Genomic DNA, 19,004 nt, shown 5'->3' with positions numbered 1-19,004 from the left:
ACTAGGTGGATGGTAGTTGCTTTGTATACTAATGGTTTTGCTGAGTAAGGGGTAAGCTTTCCCTAGGAACTTACAAACATTTAAATTTATAAAGTTAGTTATACCAGCTTTAATTAGAGACTACAAGCTCCATTGGAAAACAAGACTTCAGAATTTAAAAGGGTGTGAGAACAATAAAACCATATGGAATAAAAAAGTCTCATTTATAACACCAAATCCCACTTAATTATGCTATCTGATACAAGCAACCTCTTTTTTAAGTAAGCATAAGAACTAATCCGATTTGGGACAAGGAGAAACCTTTTGCAAATTGCTGTAATTTGGTGGCTTTCTCACTAAAATTCAATTACTGCTGATTATTGCTGAATCTAATCATGTCTTTACTTTTTCAATTTTTAAGAGGGAAACTCTAACCAACCAAACTGCCGTCACCCCCCCCCCATTTTTTTATACATGAAGTTTCAGCTGTCAGGAGAGTCTCAGACTATCAATGTGACTGAGATTAGAAGCCACTGCAGCCTCTCACGCTGAGGCTCATCCACATCCTGCCAACTCCGGAAAGATCTTACTTTCCAGTCCTTCCTCAGTCTTAGATGGTCACTATGAGGCAGAGGGCTGCTTTAGAAAGACAGTGGTGACTTTTTGATTTGTTTCTCTGTGACTATCCCCATGATTGTCCTTTATCAATCATGAAGAATCTCTTTCTCCAAGAAACTCCTTTCCATTCTAATTCCAAGACCTTTGAAATCTAGAACCAGCATAAAACTATAAGAAAGACAGTAAAGTAAAGTATAAGTATTACTTATAAACATAAGTAATGCTGACATCAGGCTTAAAGATGTCGGGCACTATGCTAAGCATTTTATAGGTCTTAATTCATTTTAAGCTATGACACTTTAAGTATTACAGACTAGCTATAAAACATCTCTAATAGCTTCATACCACCTTGTCTTTTTTAAGATTTTATTTATTTATTTGACAGACAAAAATCACAAGTAGGCAGAGAAGCAGGCAGAGAGAAAGGAAGGGAAGCAGGCTCCGTGTTGATCAGAGAGCCTGATGCGGGGCTCGATCCCAGGACCCTGGAATCATGACCTGAGCTGAAAGCAGAGGCTTAACCCACTGAGCCACCCAGGTGCCCCTTATACCACCTTTTTAAATGTTTTTGCAAAACATCTAGTGAATGATGCCATTTTTAAACAGAGCTAGCTTATAGATTCATGCATATCTTATATTCATATACATAAATATTTCATCACATATACACACCCTTACTCACCTCTTCCTGGCTATCTTATTTTCCCAGGTGGCTTATGGCTCTGTGAAAGGTAATCTTCCCCTTAGCTCCATCTGTCATTCCTCTACTATACCTTTCCACTCCAGAGCATGGGTCTGTGACCTGCAGCATCTGAATCACCTGAGATCTTATTAGAAAAGCAGAATCCAAGTTCCATCTCAACCTACTGAATCAAAATCTTCATTTTGATGCCCAGGTGAATTAGATGCACATTCATGTCTGAGAAGGGCTACCTTTGGCAATACATCTGTTGAAGAAGATGATCACTTGATTAAGGAGTTAGGTATTAGGAGTGACTGTGTTTCCAAGAAGAGAGAAGTTAGTGAGTGAAAATGGAGTGCCAATTTAGCAGTCAAATTGGGCCACCGATGCAATATTGCTTGTACATTAACAGGAATCATACTTCTCTAGAGTGAGTAGTAAGTAGTAGAGGTAGGACCTTTTGTTTTGTTTTGCTTTGGTCTTGGGGGTAAAGTAAATCTCCTTGTCCCAATGCAAAAGAAAGCATAATGCTAATAACAGAAAACAAGAAGTATTTTCCTCAAACATCTGATCCTATGGACAAAATAGTACACATAAGTGATCTACCTCTTTTCCAAAGATAGCTATTCAAAGGGCACCTGGGTGGCTCAGTGGGTTGAGCCGCTGCCTTCGGCTCAGGTCATGATCTCAGGGTCCTGGGATCGAGTCCCGTATCGGGCTCTCTGCTCAGCGGGGAGCCTGCTTCCCCCTCCCTCTCTCTCTGCCTGCCTCTCCATCTACTTGTGATTTCTCTCTGTCAAATAAATAAACAAAATCTTTAAAAAAAAAAAAAAAGATAGCTATTCAAAGTTATTCTTTTGTCTTCCCTTTTCAGATTAATCCATAGCTAAATGAAGCAGGAGCTACTCACAAGTGGTCACATATTGTGAATGACATTTATTCCAACGAACATCTCCCGTTTTGACTCGAATGCTCTAATTTTGGAAATGTGAAGGGTGAGGGTGGGAACGGCAGAGCTCCTTGACCACGTGGGCGCTGGCTCACCCCCAACGTCAGCAAACTAACTACTCTACTATTTGAGATTCTTAATTAAAGCCAAGGAGTCCGAAAATGCATTTTTTAGACGCCAAGAAGCAATGTGTGTTTTTAGCAGCTGTGAAAGTATGTGTTTGTGAAATTTAGACTTGGAGAAGGAGGTGATTTGCAAGCGTGTCCAGCTGCTGCCACCCTCGCTCCTGCTGCCCTCTCTCGGGAGCGGCTGCTGAGTCAGGGCTGACAGTTCTGAACTGTACCAGACAGAAGAGAATACGCTGGTCGTAAGACGGTGAGCAAGAAGGGGTGAAGTGTAAGAAAGGTGGGCAACTATTCCCAGCCCTATCTTTACACTATGGTCCGAAGCCGGAGGTGGGTGTTGGGGGGCAGGGGGATCTCAGATAGAAAGATCTCTCTGGAACCTGTTTGATATTCATCTTAAAAAGTTAATGACAGGAATTAGAGTTAATAGAGGGTTTGGTTTTTTTTTTTTTTTAATGTTGTTAAATCTTGTTAAAAGCAGGAGAAGAACTTAAGAGGATGAGAGGCATCTGCAGTAAATGCCTCTGCTGCCTTCTTGACTCTGTGAGGGAGAGGAGGTGGGTTTTACAATAAGCTTACATTGTTATTAATTTCTTTTTAAGAATGTTTTTAAACTCCAGTTCTCAAGGTCTCTATCAAAGGCTCTTCACTTTTGAAGGAGCAACCTGCCTTCCAACTAATGAGCCTTTGCCTATTCCTCATGGCAGGCAGATTCTCAGATCCATCTGCTCCAAGTTCCCCAGAAATGGGAGGTGTCTATACACTGGTTAGTGCCACCTGATCTCTGCCTTTTTATCACCAAAACTGCTGAGCAGGACCTGGGATTCTCAACGGAGACAGTATCGCCCCACAGAGGGCATTCTGGAAACTGGCAGGGTGTTTTAGTCATTCTCTTTCCTACACTTAGGGCACACTAGTTCCAACATTAGATATTTTGCAGTAAACAGAACAGTCTGAGACAACGAATTGTCCAGCATCCTAGAAACTTTGTGTTGTCCAAAGACATGCACAGATGAAACATTCTGTGTATAATTTTCTTACCTAGAATATAAGTTTATTTTACAGATAGGGTTCACTGTTTTTTTGCAAAGTAATTCAGTTCTACAGTGAACTTTCTAGGTATACAACTACTGTATAAATCAAGAGAAGACTGTCCTCTTTTTCCACTGAAAATTTTGCCTAGGGTTGTTTACAGTTATGGAAATCCATGTCCCCAATGGCAAGGCCATCACCGGTGTCTGAGTCACAGGTACAACACACCTTTATCAAGCTGCTTTTGCAGCTGTCACAGGGCAAGGATTGTTGGTAGATCAAATTCTCTGGCAGCTTTACTGTCTTTTTTAGGACAGTTGTGCCCCAACATTTACAGATTGATAGACATTATTTGATTATAAATCATTTTCCTTTTTTCTTTCTCTTACCAACAGTGCATCATATTGATCCTTTTTTTAAAAAAGATTTTCTTTATTTATTTGACAGAGAGAGATCACAAGTAGACAGAGAAGCAGGCAGAGAGAGAGAGAGGAAAGCAGGCACCCTGCTGAGCAGAGAGCCTGATGCAGGGCTCGATCAAAGGACCCTGGGATCATGACCCGAGCCGAAGGCAGAGGCTTTAACCCACTGAGCCACCCAGGCGCCCCATCATATTGATTCTTAATGAAGTGTGCAGGGTGGCTATATTCTTCATATTCTATATTCTTTGCTATCTCAAAGTAGTAAAGAAAATATTGTAAAACAAATTCAAAAGAAGTGTTGAGTCTAATAGAGTTGAGACCACTTGGTATAGGCAATTTCTCCAGAACCTAGGATCTAAAGAAGAGCAAAAGACCAAAAAATGTCCAGCAGAAAAATGAGAATGAAGACTTGAAAAGGATGTGCCTCTGTTCTGTATACAGGTAGCCCCTGACTGCTCAGTCTCCTTCAGTGCTCTCTTCTCCTGCCTGTCCCTTCGTTCTTCCGCTCTCTCATTCTAATCCTCATCTTCGGAAGATGTATCCATTCATAAAGCTTCAACCACCATTTCTACGCACATGATTCTAAGTCTACCCTCCAGGCCTGAGAGATCCTTCCATTTCTTTTTTGGATGAGCCACATCTATGTTGTATTACACCCCAAATACATGCAGCAAATTATATTCATCATCTTACCCCAAAACTTGGTCTCCCATTGGTGTTCCCACTATTAGCTAGCAACTTCCTTGTCCTCCCAGTCACTTAGCATTACAACTTCAGGTAAGAAATTCAGAGTGATCTTTACAACTTTTCAACCCCACATGCACCTTAACCAATTATCAAGGTCTGTCCGTTCTACCCAAACGTCTCTGTGAAATCTTCCTCAGTGGTGTTCTAGTAAAATGACTTTCCCCAAAATAAGATTTTTTTAAAGACCTAATTTGTATTGCTTGCCAATTTCTGTGATGCAAATATTCCCACTATGGCCAATTTAAAACTACCAAAAGTTTAATAGCTGGCTCATAAAATTCCTGAAAATTTCACAATAAGCCCTTGAGAGCCAGTGCCCCTTTCTATTTCTATTGTTGCCACCCTAGTTCAGTCACTTGTCATGTATTTTCTGAGCTATTTAGAAGCTTATAAATTAGTCTGTGTACCCCTTGCTCCAAGGGGTAAATCTGTGCATAAAATTCTTTTACATTTCTTTGTTACATATAAAATAAATGCTAAGCCTTGTATGCAAAGCGTTCCATAATATGGCCGTAGTCTATCTAGTCTATCTGTTTCCAAGGAAGGATTTGCTAGGACGAGAAGACTGGAACTGAGAATGAGTGAAGGAAATGTGGCTCAAGAAAGAAGCAAACACCAGATTATGAAGGGCTCAGTATACCACATTTCCCAGCTGATACTTCTTATAAGTAGAGAATTTATCTTTCTCAGGCAGAAAATAGCCTATGAGGATACAGATGCCTTTCATGGAATCCAATGAAAAGCTGAACAGCCAGGCCTCCGTAAGGACTGGAACTTACCTCCAGGAACTGAGTTGCAGAAGTGCACCAACCTTTGCTTCAAAGCTCTGGAATTAATGTGACTCAACTCTCAACAGCCTATTCTTATGTCACTCAGTTTAAATGCAAAAGAGAATCAGATTGGTCCAGTTTGGGTCAAGAGTGCATTCCTAGTTTAACAGCTATGACCAGAGCCACATTGGTCATCTTCATACACCAAGATACTCAGAGAACAGAGATCCCAGACTCAGCAGAGATCCTCAAAACTGTCTTCTTTAGTCAGACACATAATTACTCAGAGCTGAGGGCAGAAAAATCATGGCCAATTGTATCAGTTAGGAATGCTTTGGGCTGCAAGTAACAGAGAACATGCTACAGTGGCTTAAACAAATGAAAATGAATTATTCTGACATACCGAGAAGTCCAGCTATAAGTATTACTAGTGTGAGTTCAGCAGCTCATCAGTCATAAGGCCATAATCCCTGTGATTCTCTTGACTTCTTGCTCTTGGTCCTGTGCTGCTGTAGTTCCAGTTAATTACATACACACTGGAGACCTAAAAAGGAGAAAGAGTGATGCCAACTGTATCCCTTGCCATTTATGAGAACCCAAAAGATTTTCCAGAATCTCTGAAGAGACCTGTACTTAGTTGTCATTGCCATACATGGTTCACATGAACCCTTCTCACTCCAAGAGAGACTGAGAAAGCATGAAATAGTATCACAGTTAGCTTAGATCTACATGATCTACAACTAGACACATGAAGATCCCAAACAAAATTGAGGTCATTAAGTATGGCAGACACACCGAGGTAACCGCCAAAGATCCCCACCTTCTGGCTCTTACACTTGTGTGTAATTCCTTCTCCTTGAGTGTGGGTGGGACCTGTGACTTGCTTCCAGTCAAGAGAATATGAAAAAAGTGATAGAATGTTAGCTCAGTGATTATGTTACATTACATATGATTCTATCTTGCTAAGACTCATTCTAGAGACTCTCTCCTCCAAACTGGCTTTGAAGAAATAAGCAGCCATGTTAAGAGGATCACATGGCAAGGCACTGAGGCTGCTCTCTAGGAGCTGAGCCAGCAACAAGCCAGGATTCTTGGTCCTAGAATCACAGGAAGTAAATTCTGCTAACAACCTGAGTGACCTTAGAAGTGGATTCTTCTCCTGTCAAGTCTCCAGATATGAATGCAGCCAGATAACACATTGACTCCAGCTCTGTGAGACCCTAAAGAAAGGATACCCAGACTTCTGACCCACAGAAACTATGGGATGATCAGTGTATGTTGCTTTAAGTCACAAAGTTTTTGGCAACAGATAATGAATACGTCAAGGGAGAATTAAGGAATATTTATGGTGGAGGCAACCAACAGCTTCCACCATACCAGTCATGTTTGATTTCATTTCTTTTATATATAGACCATTTTTTACCTTCATCCATGTTTAATTATCTTCCTTATTCTAATCTCTAGGCCTGAATCTTAAATCTACTGAGACCATGACTCCCATAGGCTTTGACACCACTCCCCTTGGAAATACCTTTCTTGACTCTGACACTGCACTGCCCTTGTTTCTTTCAACCTCTCCTCCGTGGATGTCACTGAGGTTCACTTCTTGACCTGACACTCTTCTCTCTAGCTGCATTTATCCAGCTCCCTGTTGATAGTCTACTGTTATTCTAAAGTCAAAGTGGTTGAAACCCACTATTCCTTCTCTCTATGTCCCATAATCCAGCCTTCCTCCCCAGCCCTCCTTCTCTGTTAGTAGCACTACAGTACTTTTCATCTTTCAGAATCAACATCTTGAAATAATCATTGATTCCCATCACCCATCATCAAATGCTGGAGATCTTCCTCATAATGTCTCCAAAAACATCCATTTCCTCCACTACCTTCCTGTTTCAGGACTTCAGAACCTCTTGTTGGTATTACCTCAAAGCTTGCTCGTTGATCTTCCTACCTCAATTAATTATATATCACATGCTCAGAGCTTTCATTTATCTTCTATCTCAAAATCCCCTTTATTGTTTATGCCATTTAATTTTGAGTTTTCTCTGACAGTCAAAAACTTCCTGGCAAATGCAATCCACCTCCCACCTCCCATCTATTTCTAGGCTCTACTGCATTCATTTCTGGATCTGAACATAAGGCAAATTATGGACATTCTCTTTTCTCTAAGTGCATTAATTCCATGTCTGCCCCTGAATTAGGTTGGAAGCTTCTCTTAGGATATAGATTCCTATTTGGTTTGTACTCCAATGGCAGTCACTATAATATACAGTTGACCCTTCGCTAATGTGGAGGTTGATGGCACTGACCCTCCTCTAACTTCACATGGTCAAAAATGTATGCATAACTTTCAATGCCCCCCAAACTCAACTACTAACAGCCTACTGTGGACTGGAAGCCTTACCAATAATATAAGCAGTCAAATACATGTTTTGTATGTTACACACATTACATATGATATTCTTATAGTACACTAAACTAGAGAAAAGAAAGGGTTATTAAAAAAATAATGACAAAATACATTTACAGTGCTGTGCTGTAAAGAAGTCTGTGTATAAGTGGACCCACACAGTTCAACCCGTGTTGTTCAAGGGTCAACTATAATTGCAACATATCCCACATGTTGATTAGGAATTTACCATAGTCAAGTTAGCACAAAATACACTACAAATTAAAATACTGACAGCTTTGGAACAATTAAGTATCTAAGGAAAAAAAAAGTCAATTTCTGCATTACATGATAGAATATATTATTTCCTCACTAGTTCTTATGGGTTGAATTATATCCCCCAAAAATATATGTTGAAGACCAAACCACCAGTACCTCAGACTACAGTGTTCTACAGAAATGGGGTCATTGCAGATGTTATCACTTAAAATAAGGTCATACTAGAGTAGTATGGCCCTTAGTCCAACATGCCTGTTGTCAGGATGAGAGAGGATGCCGTACGAGGATGACTGTACTTGGAGCATCACAGCCACAAGCTAAGGAATGCCAAGGATTGCAGGCCACAGCCACAAGTTCGAAAGGGCAAAGATGGATTCTATACAGAGTTGCAGAGAGAGCATGGCCATGCTGAGACCTTGATTTGAAACTGTTAGCCTACAGAACCAAGGCAAAATAAGTTTCTGTTGTTTTAAGCCATATGGTTAGTGGTACTTTGTTACAGCAACCACAGGAATATGCAGATTTTTAAAAATCATATCTAAACACCAATTATAAAAAGCTTACTCTATCTCAGTGTGACCTAAAACCTTGCATGTGCTGCCTGTTCCCCACACCTGCTTCTTAAGCCAGAGCCTGCTCTGTCCTTTCCGCTCCCCTAATTCACCAAGGCCCTACCTTCCTCCAGGCCTTCAACATGCTCTTCCATCTGTGGGGTAATAGAGTCTCTTCTCCTGGCTGGCTCTTTCTCATCCCTCAGCTTCAATGTCCCTTCCTAAAAAGGTCGATTTCCCTCCTATTATTCACTTTAATAATTCACTTTAATAATGGTTTTCTTTCACCTTAGAGCATCATCACAATTTGTATCCTCACTCCCCCAAAAATGTACCCCCAAGGGCTGGTGCCATGTCTTTTTGGGACACTACTGAATGTCTGACACCCAGTGGAGCATCTGGCACATACTAGGATACCACATGATTGAGTCCAAGATCCTGAGATATATGCCCAATGTCAGGTGCCCAGGTATCCACATACTCTGTGCACTGACAATGGCTGTAGTTCCTAATGTGATGGGTACAAATATACTGCAGCAAACCTTTCACAGCTTCTTGCTTTCCCAACATTTCAAGGGAGTTCTTGGGTCACTTTGGTTCTAAGGAGGGCAGTGTGTGGAGTTACTGGATACATCTGAAGGAGAGGCTAAATGAGTCATGTTAGTAAGGATATGGAGCTACCCACTGAAGAGGTAAAAAGGTGGGAAAGAGAAGGGAAACTGAGAAATTAGGGAGATTATAAGAGGACAGGTGAGATCAGGACACACGACTGCCATGTGGTACCCTGGCAGAGGTGATGGTGAAGACAATGGTTAACGTTTCACAGTACACTGTATAGTATGCTCCTTCCTTTCTCACTCCACTTCCAAGAATATCTATATTAAAGCTTTTCATTATTATTTTTTTTAAAGATTTTATTTATTTATTTGACAGACAGAGATCACAAGTAGGCAGAGGGGCAGGCAGAGAGAGACAAAGGAGGAAGCAGGCTCCCTACTGAGCAGAAAGCCGGATGCGGGGCCCCAATCCCAGAACCCCAAGATCATGACCCGAGCCAAAGGCAGAGGCCCCAGCCCACTGAGCCACCCAGGCACCCCTTCATTATTATTCTTATTCATCAAGAATTTTGGCGTCATATTTGCGATTCCTCTGGAAAGGCTACCACCTATACAAAAAAATCCCAGATTAATCCAACTGCTTTAAAAATCGTCCCTATTCCAATTTACTGTCCATCTGCTCACACCTCTCTTTCTGCTGCCTGAGCATTAATCCTTTGTCATTATCAGGAAAATACATCCCAGACCTCTCCATTGTCTCAGACTGAGCAGTTCCTCTGGGAATCACACAGTAGTTGAAACTACTTTGGAACTTTGGAACCAGACAGGGGTTCAAGTCCCAACTCTGTCAATTAGTAGTGGGTAGAACTGGACAAGTTATTTAGTAATATGTACCATCTGGAGTATATTGTGATAATACAGAGTGTTCAGCACCATGCTTGGCACACAATTAGAGCTCAGTGTGTGACAGCTATTCTTTCGGTACTCCTTATGACTAATAAGGTGACAAAGTATCTCAGCATCACCTCTACAATTTTCCTCCAAAATTTTCAAAGAGCTGGAGATCCTCAGAGCCATTGTAGAATTCTGAGGGTGAGGGGGAAAGTATAAAAAGTAATAGTTCCAATTAAAGAAGATTTTTGTCACACAAAGAAGACGGGGGGGGGGGTGCCCTGTAACTAATGAACGCCCAAGTCCTAAGCTTTAAGTAATGGAAATACAGAGTCCTCTTTTGACCACACCCTTGCTTCTCTTCACTCCAAAAGGAAGAGGGACGCAGAGCAAAGACACACTGAGAGGGGAACTCTTAGTAGGGGAGCAAAGGGGCCAAACCTCTCTCCCCACCCCTGGACACACTCAATCCTCCTCTCTGGCACAAATGGGTGAGAGGAAGGGCAGGGCTTCTCCTTGGGTGGCTCCCTCCACACTAAAACAACTTGGACTAGCAGAAAGACAGCTTGAAAAGCTACTTGATGACAGACCTCCAGCTGATGGGGCAAAGATTTCCAGAGTAGGAAAGGAAATAGGGGCTCAAGGTATATGTTCTGTCCAAGGACCCCAATCATGAGAGACACTAGTGTTCTCCACATTAAAATTTTGCAAGAACCTAATCTTGGCCACAGATGCCTGGAGGGAGTTAGGTCTCACCAACCTCTGCTTCCAACACATTCAACACATTTGGAGGTTTTCATGTATTGAGTCAAAGACTTCAAGTTGCATTTTCCAAAACCTATTTTTCTTTTCTTCCATAGTAATAGGTCCTGTATTTGTTTTCATTTGTTGCATAACAATTTACCACAAATTTAGCGGCTTAAAACAGCCCCCACTAACTAACTCACAGAGGCTGCCCAACCCAGCTGATATCTTGATTTTAGCTCCTAGATCTGCCTGGATTCCTTGCCTCAGAGCCCGCTCCCCGCCCCCAATCTTCAAGCCAGCAAAGACAGGTTGAAACTTTCTCCTGCTGCTTATCTCTAACTTCCTCCATCTCTAACCTCTATACCCGATTTAGAGGTCAAGCCTACCTGGATAATCTTCCTATCTTAAAGCTGATTAATTTCAAACACAACATAATCACAGGAGTGGTATCATATTTGCAAGATCCACCCATACTCCAGCAGAGGAGATTATACAGGGTGGAGAGCCCTGGAGTATCTTAGATCTCTGTCCCCCAGAGACCCCTACCTTTAAGCTTCACAGGTGGATCCCCAGATAAAGACTACACTTCCCAGCCTCCCTTACAACTAGGTACAGCCATGTAGTTAAGTGCTGACCAAAGAAGTGCTGTAGAGCAGCTTCCCAGAAACCTCTTTAAAATTCTACTGTTGCCCAATAGCTATCTGTCCCCTCTTGTTTTGATTCCTTCTTGCCAGCTGGAACGTGTGATTTAATGTCTGGAACTTTTGCAGCAACTTGGACCATAAGAATAGGAGCCACATGCAAAGGCCGTGGAGCAGGAGGATGGAAATCTCCTGGGTGTCTCCAGTCTTCTACAGAACTCTACCCAGTGGCGGGCTGTTAAACGTTAAACCACAGGCTCTCAGAAAGACGAAACCCTGATTTGTAACATTTGCCAGTTTCTGAGATATAAATACTCCACCCTGGCCACTTTCAGGTTGCCACTAGGACGCCCCTGAACTTGGAGTTGGGCGGAGACGCTAGCAATCGGTTCTCAAAAGCTGGAACAAGCCACCCCCAGGCCACCCCTGGCTGGAGCTGCTCTGAGCGACCCACCTCCAGGTTTCAGTTTCGAGAAAAAGAACCTCCACCTTCTTCGAGGGACAGTTATTTTAGGGTTTCTGTTGCATGCAGACAAACCTGACCCGAGGCTAATTTTCTCCGGTTTTCTCTCTCAAGCACTGAATCTTTTTCCATGTGGGTTTTTCTCTGTGTGGGTTGGGTCCAGACCGAAACAGAAGAGTGGGTTCCGGGGCGACAGGATTTACCTGGCGCGTGTCCCCAGCGGTGCCGCTTGGTCAGAGCCGCGTCTCTGGAAGATCCACCCCAGCACTTCAGACAGCGGTGCCGGACCCACCGTACAAGCCGCAGAAGGACCCGGAAGAGAGACTTCCAGAGAAACTGCAATCGCCATGCTGACAGGGACTTCCGGTCGGCCCCGCGCTGGGAAACATTTGAAGCCAGGCGACAACATCGGGAGTATGTGACGTGGACCCCCTTCTCACAAAGCCGCCTCCAAGACCAGGGAAGTTCGAGACCCCGTTCGAGAGCGGAAGAGACTTCAGACCAAAAAAGCCTCAGCACAACCAGAAAACACCCACGCACCTCTCTGAAGATGGAGCGGGAAAACACCAGAGGCCAAGGCTTTCTCTTCAGACTTGAGTAGCGCGGGACCCCTGAGCATGAATCTGCCACAGCGCAGGAACTGGACCTTCACCCACCTGCCTGGCGCCTGGAGCAAGCCGGAGAGCGGCACCCCGCTCTGTTACCGACGTGTGTCCCCGCGGTGCCGGCGGCCCTCTGAGAGGACGGCTGGGTGTCCTTACCTGAACCTGGAACCCAGCAATGACGCCGGCGCTCCCAACAAACACGGTCTCATCCGCGGCTTCTGCTCCCTGCCTTCCCCGGGCGCCTCAAAATGTAACGTACAGGGACGCCTGGGTGGCTCAGTCGTTAGGCGTCTGCCTTCCGCTCAGGTAGTGATCCCAGGGTCCCGGGATCCAGCCCCGCATTGGGCCCCCTGCTGGGCAGGAAGCCTGCTTCTCCCTCTGCCTCTCCCACTTCCCCTGCTTGTATTCCCTCTCTGGCGCTCTCGGTCAAATAAATAATTAAAATCTTTAAAAAAAAAAAAAAAAAAAAAAAAAAAAAATATATATATATATATATATATATATATATACACACATACATACATACATACACACACATAACGTAGAGTTCAAGGTCTTCCTCCGAGCTGTCTCGGAGGAACCGCATTGACAACCTATGATCCACCTGGACTTCCTCGTCAGACCCCTTCTGCAGGTGTGTCAGGTCACGGAAGGTGTCTGATCATCCAAGAATCAGCCAGATTTCCTCCAGGAGCTCCCTCTGGGGGCTTATCGCACTCACAGCCTAGGAAGTGTGGTCACAAGAAGTACGTGTCCCTGTCCTACGCAGAGTATCCACCATATGTAAGAGCCTGTGGGAAGTGTGTGCATTTTCTCCGGGGATCTTGCTAGGAAATCAGTGAGGTACCTGAGATCCTTACCTGCACTCCACAACTGAGGACACGGGTGAAGGTGAGGCTGAGGCCAGGTCGCCAGCTGTTTGCATTCAGGCTGCCCAAGCACAGAGCACAGACTTCTCAGAAGGGGGCCTTTGGCTGTGGGTTCCGGATCCTTCCCAGAGCTGTGCTGAGGTGGAGAAAGGATGTCTCACTCAGACTGTGAGTACAAGGCTGCCATTCCTAGGAGGCACCGTGGGCTCAGTGTCCCTGGGCTTTTTGAGGCCAATAAAAATGTTTTACTTGTAATGTCTTTTAATATCAAGAGAGAGACCTACATAATAATGATTCCATCCTGGATTATATTTGTACACCAACATAATCAAAAGATATAATTTTTAATATCTTCTACAGAAAAGAAGGCACACGAAGGCAAAAGTGCCAAGGACCTATGAAAGTCATAAAATGGGGTGCCTAAGTGGCCCAGTGGGTTAAGCCTCTGCCTTTAGCTCAGGTCATGATCTCAGGGTCCTGGGATCAAGTTCCGCATCAGACTCTCTGCTCAACAGGGAGCCTGCTTCCCCCTCTCTCTCTGCCTGCCTCTCTGCGTACTTGTGATCTATGTCTGTCAAATAGATAAATAAAATCTTAAAAAACAAAAGTCATAAAGTGACCCAGATTAAGATAGTAGAAGTAGATGGCATTGCTGTGGGCACCAACCAGATGGAAAAAAGGTCAGAATGTTCCCGTTGTTGATTCAAGAGAGTATGTTCACAGTGAAAGTCTCAGAAGATTGTCAGAGTTTGGGCTATAGAATATTCCAGTAAGATAAAATAAATAGGGTTAAAAATGCTCCTTATCTGTTCTTTATCCCAAAGCGAGAATCATCCCAGTAGACCAATGAGCCGCCCCCTCTGTTCTTTATCCCAATTGGCTATTCAGATAAGAGAACTGAATAAATCAGCAGCCATTGTTATGATATCGACTATGCTAGAACCCTGGCATTGGATCTGGTTCCCCCCCCCCCCAATATTCTTAAGGTAGTTTGTCGGACTCCGGTAGGTTTTGCGGGCCGACAGGCACGAGGAGAGCGTCCGGGCCAGCCGGTAGCTCCCCTTGGGGCTGAGCGGGATGGCGAGTGTCACGAGTCCAGGCGCATTATCGAACCACACCAGACTCGGGGGATCTGTCGAAGTAGGATCTCACTTTATTGAGCGGGGTTGCAGCTTATATTGGGTAGGGGATGGGATATGAGGTCAGCGGGGAGAGAGCCTATGGGGTTTGGTTACGTAGTCAGTAACTGGGTAGGGTGTGTTGGGCTAGAGGAGGAAATATCAGAGATATGCGGAACCGAAACCGCCACGTTGGCGCCAATACTGCCATGGTGGCGCCTTTTCTAGCCGGAAGAGAAGGCAGGCCAGCGCCATCTTTGCTGTGCCCAACAGTAGTTATGGAACAATCCTTTGGTGACCTCTCTTTTCCCATGAGTGCCTCCACAGAACTAGAGATTTACTATGTCTGGTACTCGGAAACATAAGATAACTGTGTCAGATGGTTCCTAGGATGGGAACAGGGCTGCCCTGACTCCATAGCTTAATTGTTGGTTTGTTCTGGAGAATCACCCTCCCACCCTGGGCACAGTCTTCCTGAGACTGTCCATCAAGGTGCCCTGCCCTGTCCTGGCATGGGCACAGGGCTCCAGCTGGACAGTCAGGATGTTCACTCCTTGAATTTCCATGTTGATCTGATGATGTGGGTCCTGAAGTTAGAGTTCCTCTATCTCCTGGGTGGAGCCCTGATGAGATTGTGTTTGAGTTCCCAATTCCCAGAGCTGCTGTAGTTCCACAGCTTCTTTGATTCCCTTTTAAATACTGAGCTGAGGGCACCTGAGTAGTTCAGTCAGTTAAATGTCCGGCTTCAGCTCCCAGGGTCCTAGGATCAAGCCCCACATCGGGCTCCCTGCTTAACTGGGAAGGCTGCTTCTCCCTTTACTGCTCCCCCTACTCATGCACATTCTGTCAAATAAATGAATAAAATCTTAATTTTAATAAATTTATTTATTAATTTTAAAAATTAATTTATTAATTTATTATTAATTATTTAATAATTAATCATTATTTATTAGTAATTTTATTTGTTTATTTTATTAAAAAATTTTAATAATTTGTTAGTATATAACTTTTTAATATAACTTTTTAGTAATTTTTCCTTTTTCTACCTCTTCTTCTTCTCTTCCTCCTTTTTCTTCTTCCTCCTTCTCCTCATCTTCTTCCTTCTACTTTTCCTCCTTCTGTTCTTCCTTTTTTCCTCTTCCCCCTCCCCCTCCCTCCTTCTCCTTCTCCTCCTCCAACTCTTCCCCCTCCTCCTCCTCCTCTTCTTCCTTCTCCCCCCACTTCTTCTTCTTCTCCTTCTCCCTCTTCAATTAGCTAGAACCTGTACCTGGTGCTTTAAAAAGAATTTTGATTGGTGGGTACCTTCCAGGTATTCAAGGGAGGCAGAAATTATTCTATGTGGGACACTGGGCATTGATAGCACTAAATTCACGAACATCATGTAAACCTGCTAACTCACACACTTAGCTAAGAAACATACCTTGTTTGTCATTAAAAATAGAAATCCAAATTAATTCATTAAATAGAAATCAAAGCACAATTAACAGAAGGGGACAAATTTATTCTGTTCTTTTAGATTTATAATTATTAAAAGATGCTCCCTGATGAGGAGGTGGGGAGCTGGGGAAGGATGCAACTCAAAGCAGACCTCCTTTCATGAACTGGGCCCCCCTCTCCACGAATCACATTATGTAAAAAATAGTAACAATTATAAAGTTTTAGAAGAAGACTCAGTATTTGTTATTGGTTGAGTTGTGTTCCCCCCAGAAAAAGATATTGAGGTCCTAGCCTCAGGTACCAAGGAATGGAGCTTTTCTGGCAAGTAGAGTTGTTGGAGCTGTAACTAGTTACAGTATGATCACACTTGAGTAGGGTGGGCTCCTAGTCTAGAGTGACTTCCTAAGACAGCCATGAAAAATCCAAGGAGAATACCACATGAGGATAATGGTAGAGACTGGGTTAGCACAGCTACACACCAAGGAGCCCCATGTTGCCAGCAAACTCATTCAACTTAGAAGAGGCAAGGAAGGAATCCTCTACAGGTTTCAGAGGAAGCGTGGCCCTATTGAAACTTTGATTTTGGACTTCTAGGCTCAAACTGTCAGACAGTAAGCTTTGGTTGTTTTAAGCCATCCACTTTGTGATTATTTTGTTACAGAAGCCTAGGAAACTAATACAATAACCTCCTCTCCAGACTTTCAAGAAGACATTGCTTTAATGGCAGAAACTTTGTTAAAATAAGGCAAGCAGGCAAACATATACATACACACTAGACCTTGAGAAAACCTCAAGCCACACACCACTTGTATCATAGTGTCTCTTCTTAGAACCCTTGTCCTTTCATCCAGCACCACTGGTGACATCTACCAGGGCTGAAAGTGATGTGAGCAGTGCACTCTCTATTCCATGGGTTTCCTCATCCTTCAGGAAGCCCTTTCCAAGCAACCCCCACCCCCGGGGCGGGGCAGGGCGGGAATCACACCACAGGCAGGAAACTGGCCTTCTGTCACTAAGTCAAACACTTTCCAGCAACAATATCTGTCTAGTGTTCTACTTCTCTTTCTAGTATTCAATTCAAATTTGTGGCATTCAATTCAGATTTTACAAAGTCACTTCTCTAAGTGACAATACTATCACTCAAGCCCTGATATTGATTCCATTCACAAGAAGATAACAAAGTAATAGGGCTAGATTCCCATTTTCCTGCAGTGCTCTAGGGTTCCTAAGCACCAGCAGCACTGCTGTTTGAGGGCAAATTTCCCTTCCAGCACTACCAGAAGCTGAAACTTCTCCCACCTCTTTTTTTTTTTTTTTAATTTTTTCAATTTATTTATTTTCAGAAAAACAGTATTCATTATTTTTTCACCACACCCAGTGCTCCATGCAATCCGTGCCCTCTATAATACCCACCACCTGGTACCCCAACCTCCCAACCCCCGCCACTTCAAACCTCTCAGATTGTTTTTCAGAGTCCATAGTCTCTCATGGTTCACCTCCCCTTCCAATTTACTCCAACTCCCTTCTCCTCTCTAACACCCCTTGTCCTCCATGATATTTGTTATGCTCCACAAATAAGTGAAACCATATGATAACTGACTCTCTCTGCTTGACTTATTTCACTCAGCAGGATATCTTCCAGTCCTGTCCATGTTGCTATAAAAGTTGGGTATTCATCCTTTCTGATGGAGCCATACTACTCCATAGCGTATGTGGATCACATCTTCCTTATCCTTTCGTCTGTTGAAGGGCATCTTGGTTCTTTCCATAGTTTGGCGACCGTGGCCATTGCTGCTATAAACATTGGGGTACAGATGGCCCTTCTTTTCACGACATCTGTATCTTTGGGGTAAATACCCAGAAGTGCAATTGCAGGGTCATAGGGAAGCTCTATTTTTAATTTCTTGAGGAATCTCCACACTGTTCTCCAAAGAGGCTGCACCAACTTGCATTCCCACCAACAGTGTAAGAGGGTTCCCCTTTCTCCACATCCTCTCCAACACATGTTGTTTCCTGTTTTGTTAATTTTGGCCATTCTAACTGGTGTAAGGTGATATCTCAATGTGGTTTTAATTTGAATCTCCCTGAGGGCTAATGATGATGAACATTTTTTCATGTGTCTGATAGCCATTTGTATGTCTTCATTGGAGAAGTGTCTGTTCATATCTTCTGCCCATTTTTTGATATGTTTGCCTGTTTCGTGTGTGTTGAGTTTGAGGAGTTCATTATATATCCTGGATATCAACCTTTTGTCTGTACTGTCATTTGCAAATATCTTCTCCCATTCCGTGGGTTGCCTCTTTGTTTTTTTGACTGTTTACTTTGCTGTGCAGAAGCTTTTGATTTTGATGAAGTCCCAAAAGTTTATTTTCGCTTTTGTTTCCTTTGCCTTTGGAGACATATCTTGAAAAAAGTTGCTGTGGCTGATATCGAAGAGATTACTGCCTATGTTCTCCTCTAGGATTCTGATGGATTCCTGTCTCACGTTGAGGTCTTTTATCCATTTTGAGTTTATCTTTGTGTACGGTGTAAGAGAATGGTCGAGTTTCATTCTTCTACATATAGCTGCCCAGTTTTCCCAGCACCATTTATTGAAGAGACTGTCTTTTTTTCCACTGTATATTTTTTCCTGTTTTGTCAAAGATTAATTGACCGTAGAGTTGAGGGTCCATATCTGGGCTCTCTACTCTGTTCCACTGGTCTATATGTCTGTTTTTATGCCAGTACCATGCGGTCTTGGTGATCACAGCTTTGTAATAAAGCTTGAAATCAGGTAACGTGATGCCCCCAGCTTTATTTTTGTTTTTCAACATTTCCTTAGTGATTCGGGGTCTCTTCTGATTCCATACAAATTTTAGGATTATTTGCTCCAGCTCTTTGAAGAATACCGGTGGAATTTTGATCGGAATGGCATTGCTCTAGGCAGTATAGACATTTTAACAATGTTTATTCTTCCGATCCAAGAGCATGGAATGGTCTTCCATCTATTTGTGTCTTCTTCAATTTCTTTCATGAGTGTTCTGTAGTACCTCGAGTACAGATCCTTTATCTCTTTGGTTAGGTTTATTCCCAGGTATCTTATGGTTCTTGGTGCTATAGTAAACGGAATCGATTCTCTAATTTCCCTTTCTGT

The sequence above is a fragment of the Mustela lutreola genome, chromosome 8 (assembly GCF_030435805.1).
Source record: "Mustela lutreola isolate mMusLut2 chromosome 8, mMusLut2.pri, whole genome shotgun sequence".
Classification (NCBI taxonomy): Eukaryota; Metazoa; Chordata; class Mammalia; order Carnivora; family Mustelidae; genus Mustela; species Mustela lutreola.
Note: the sequence above shows the minus strand (reverse complement) of the source record.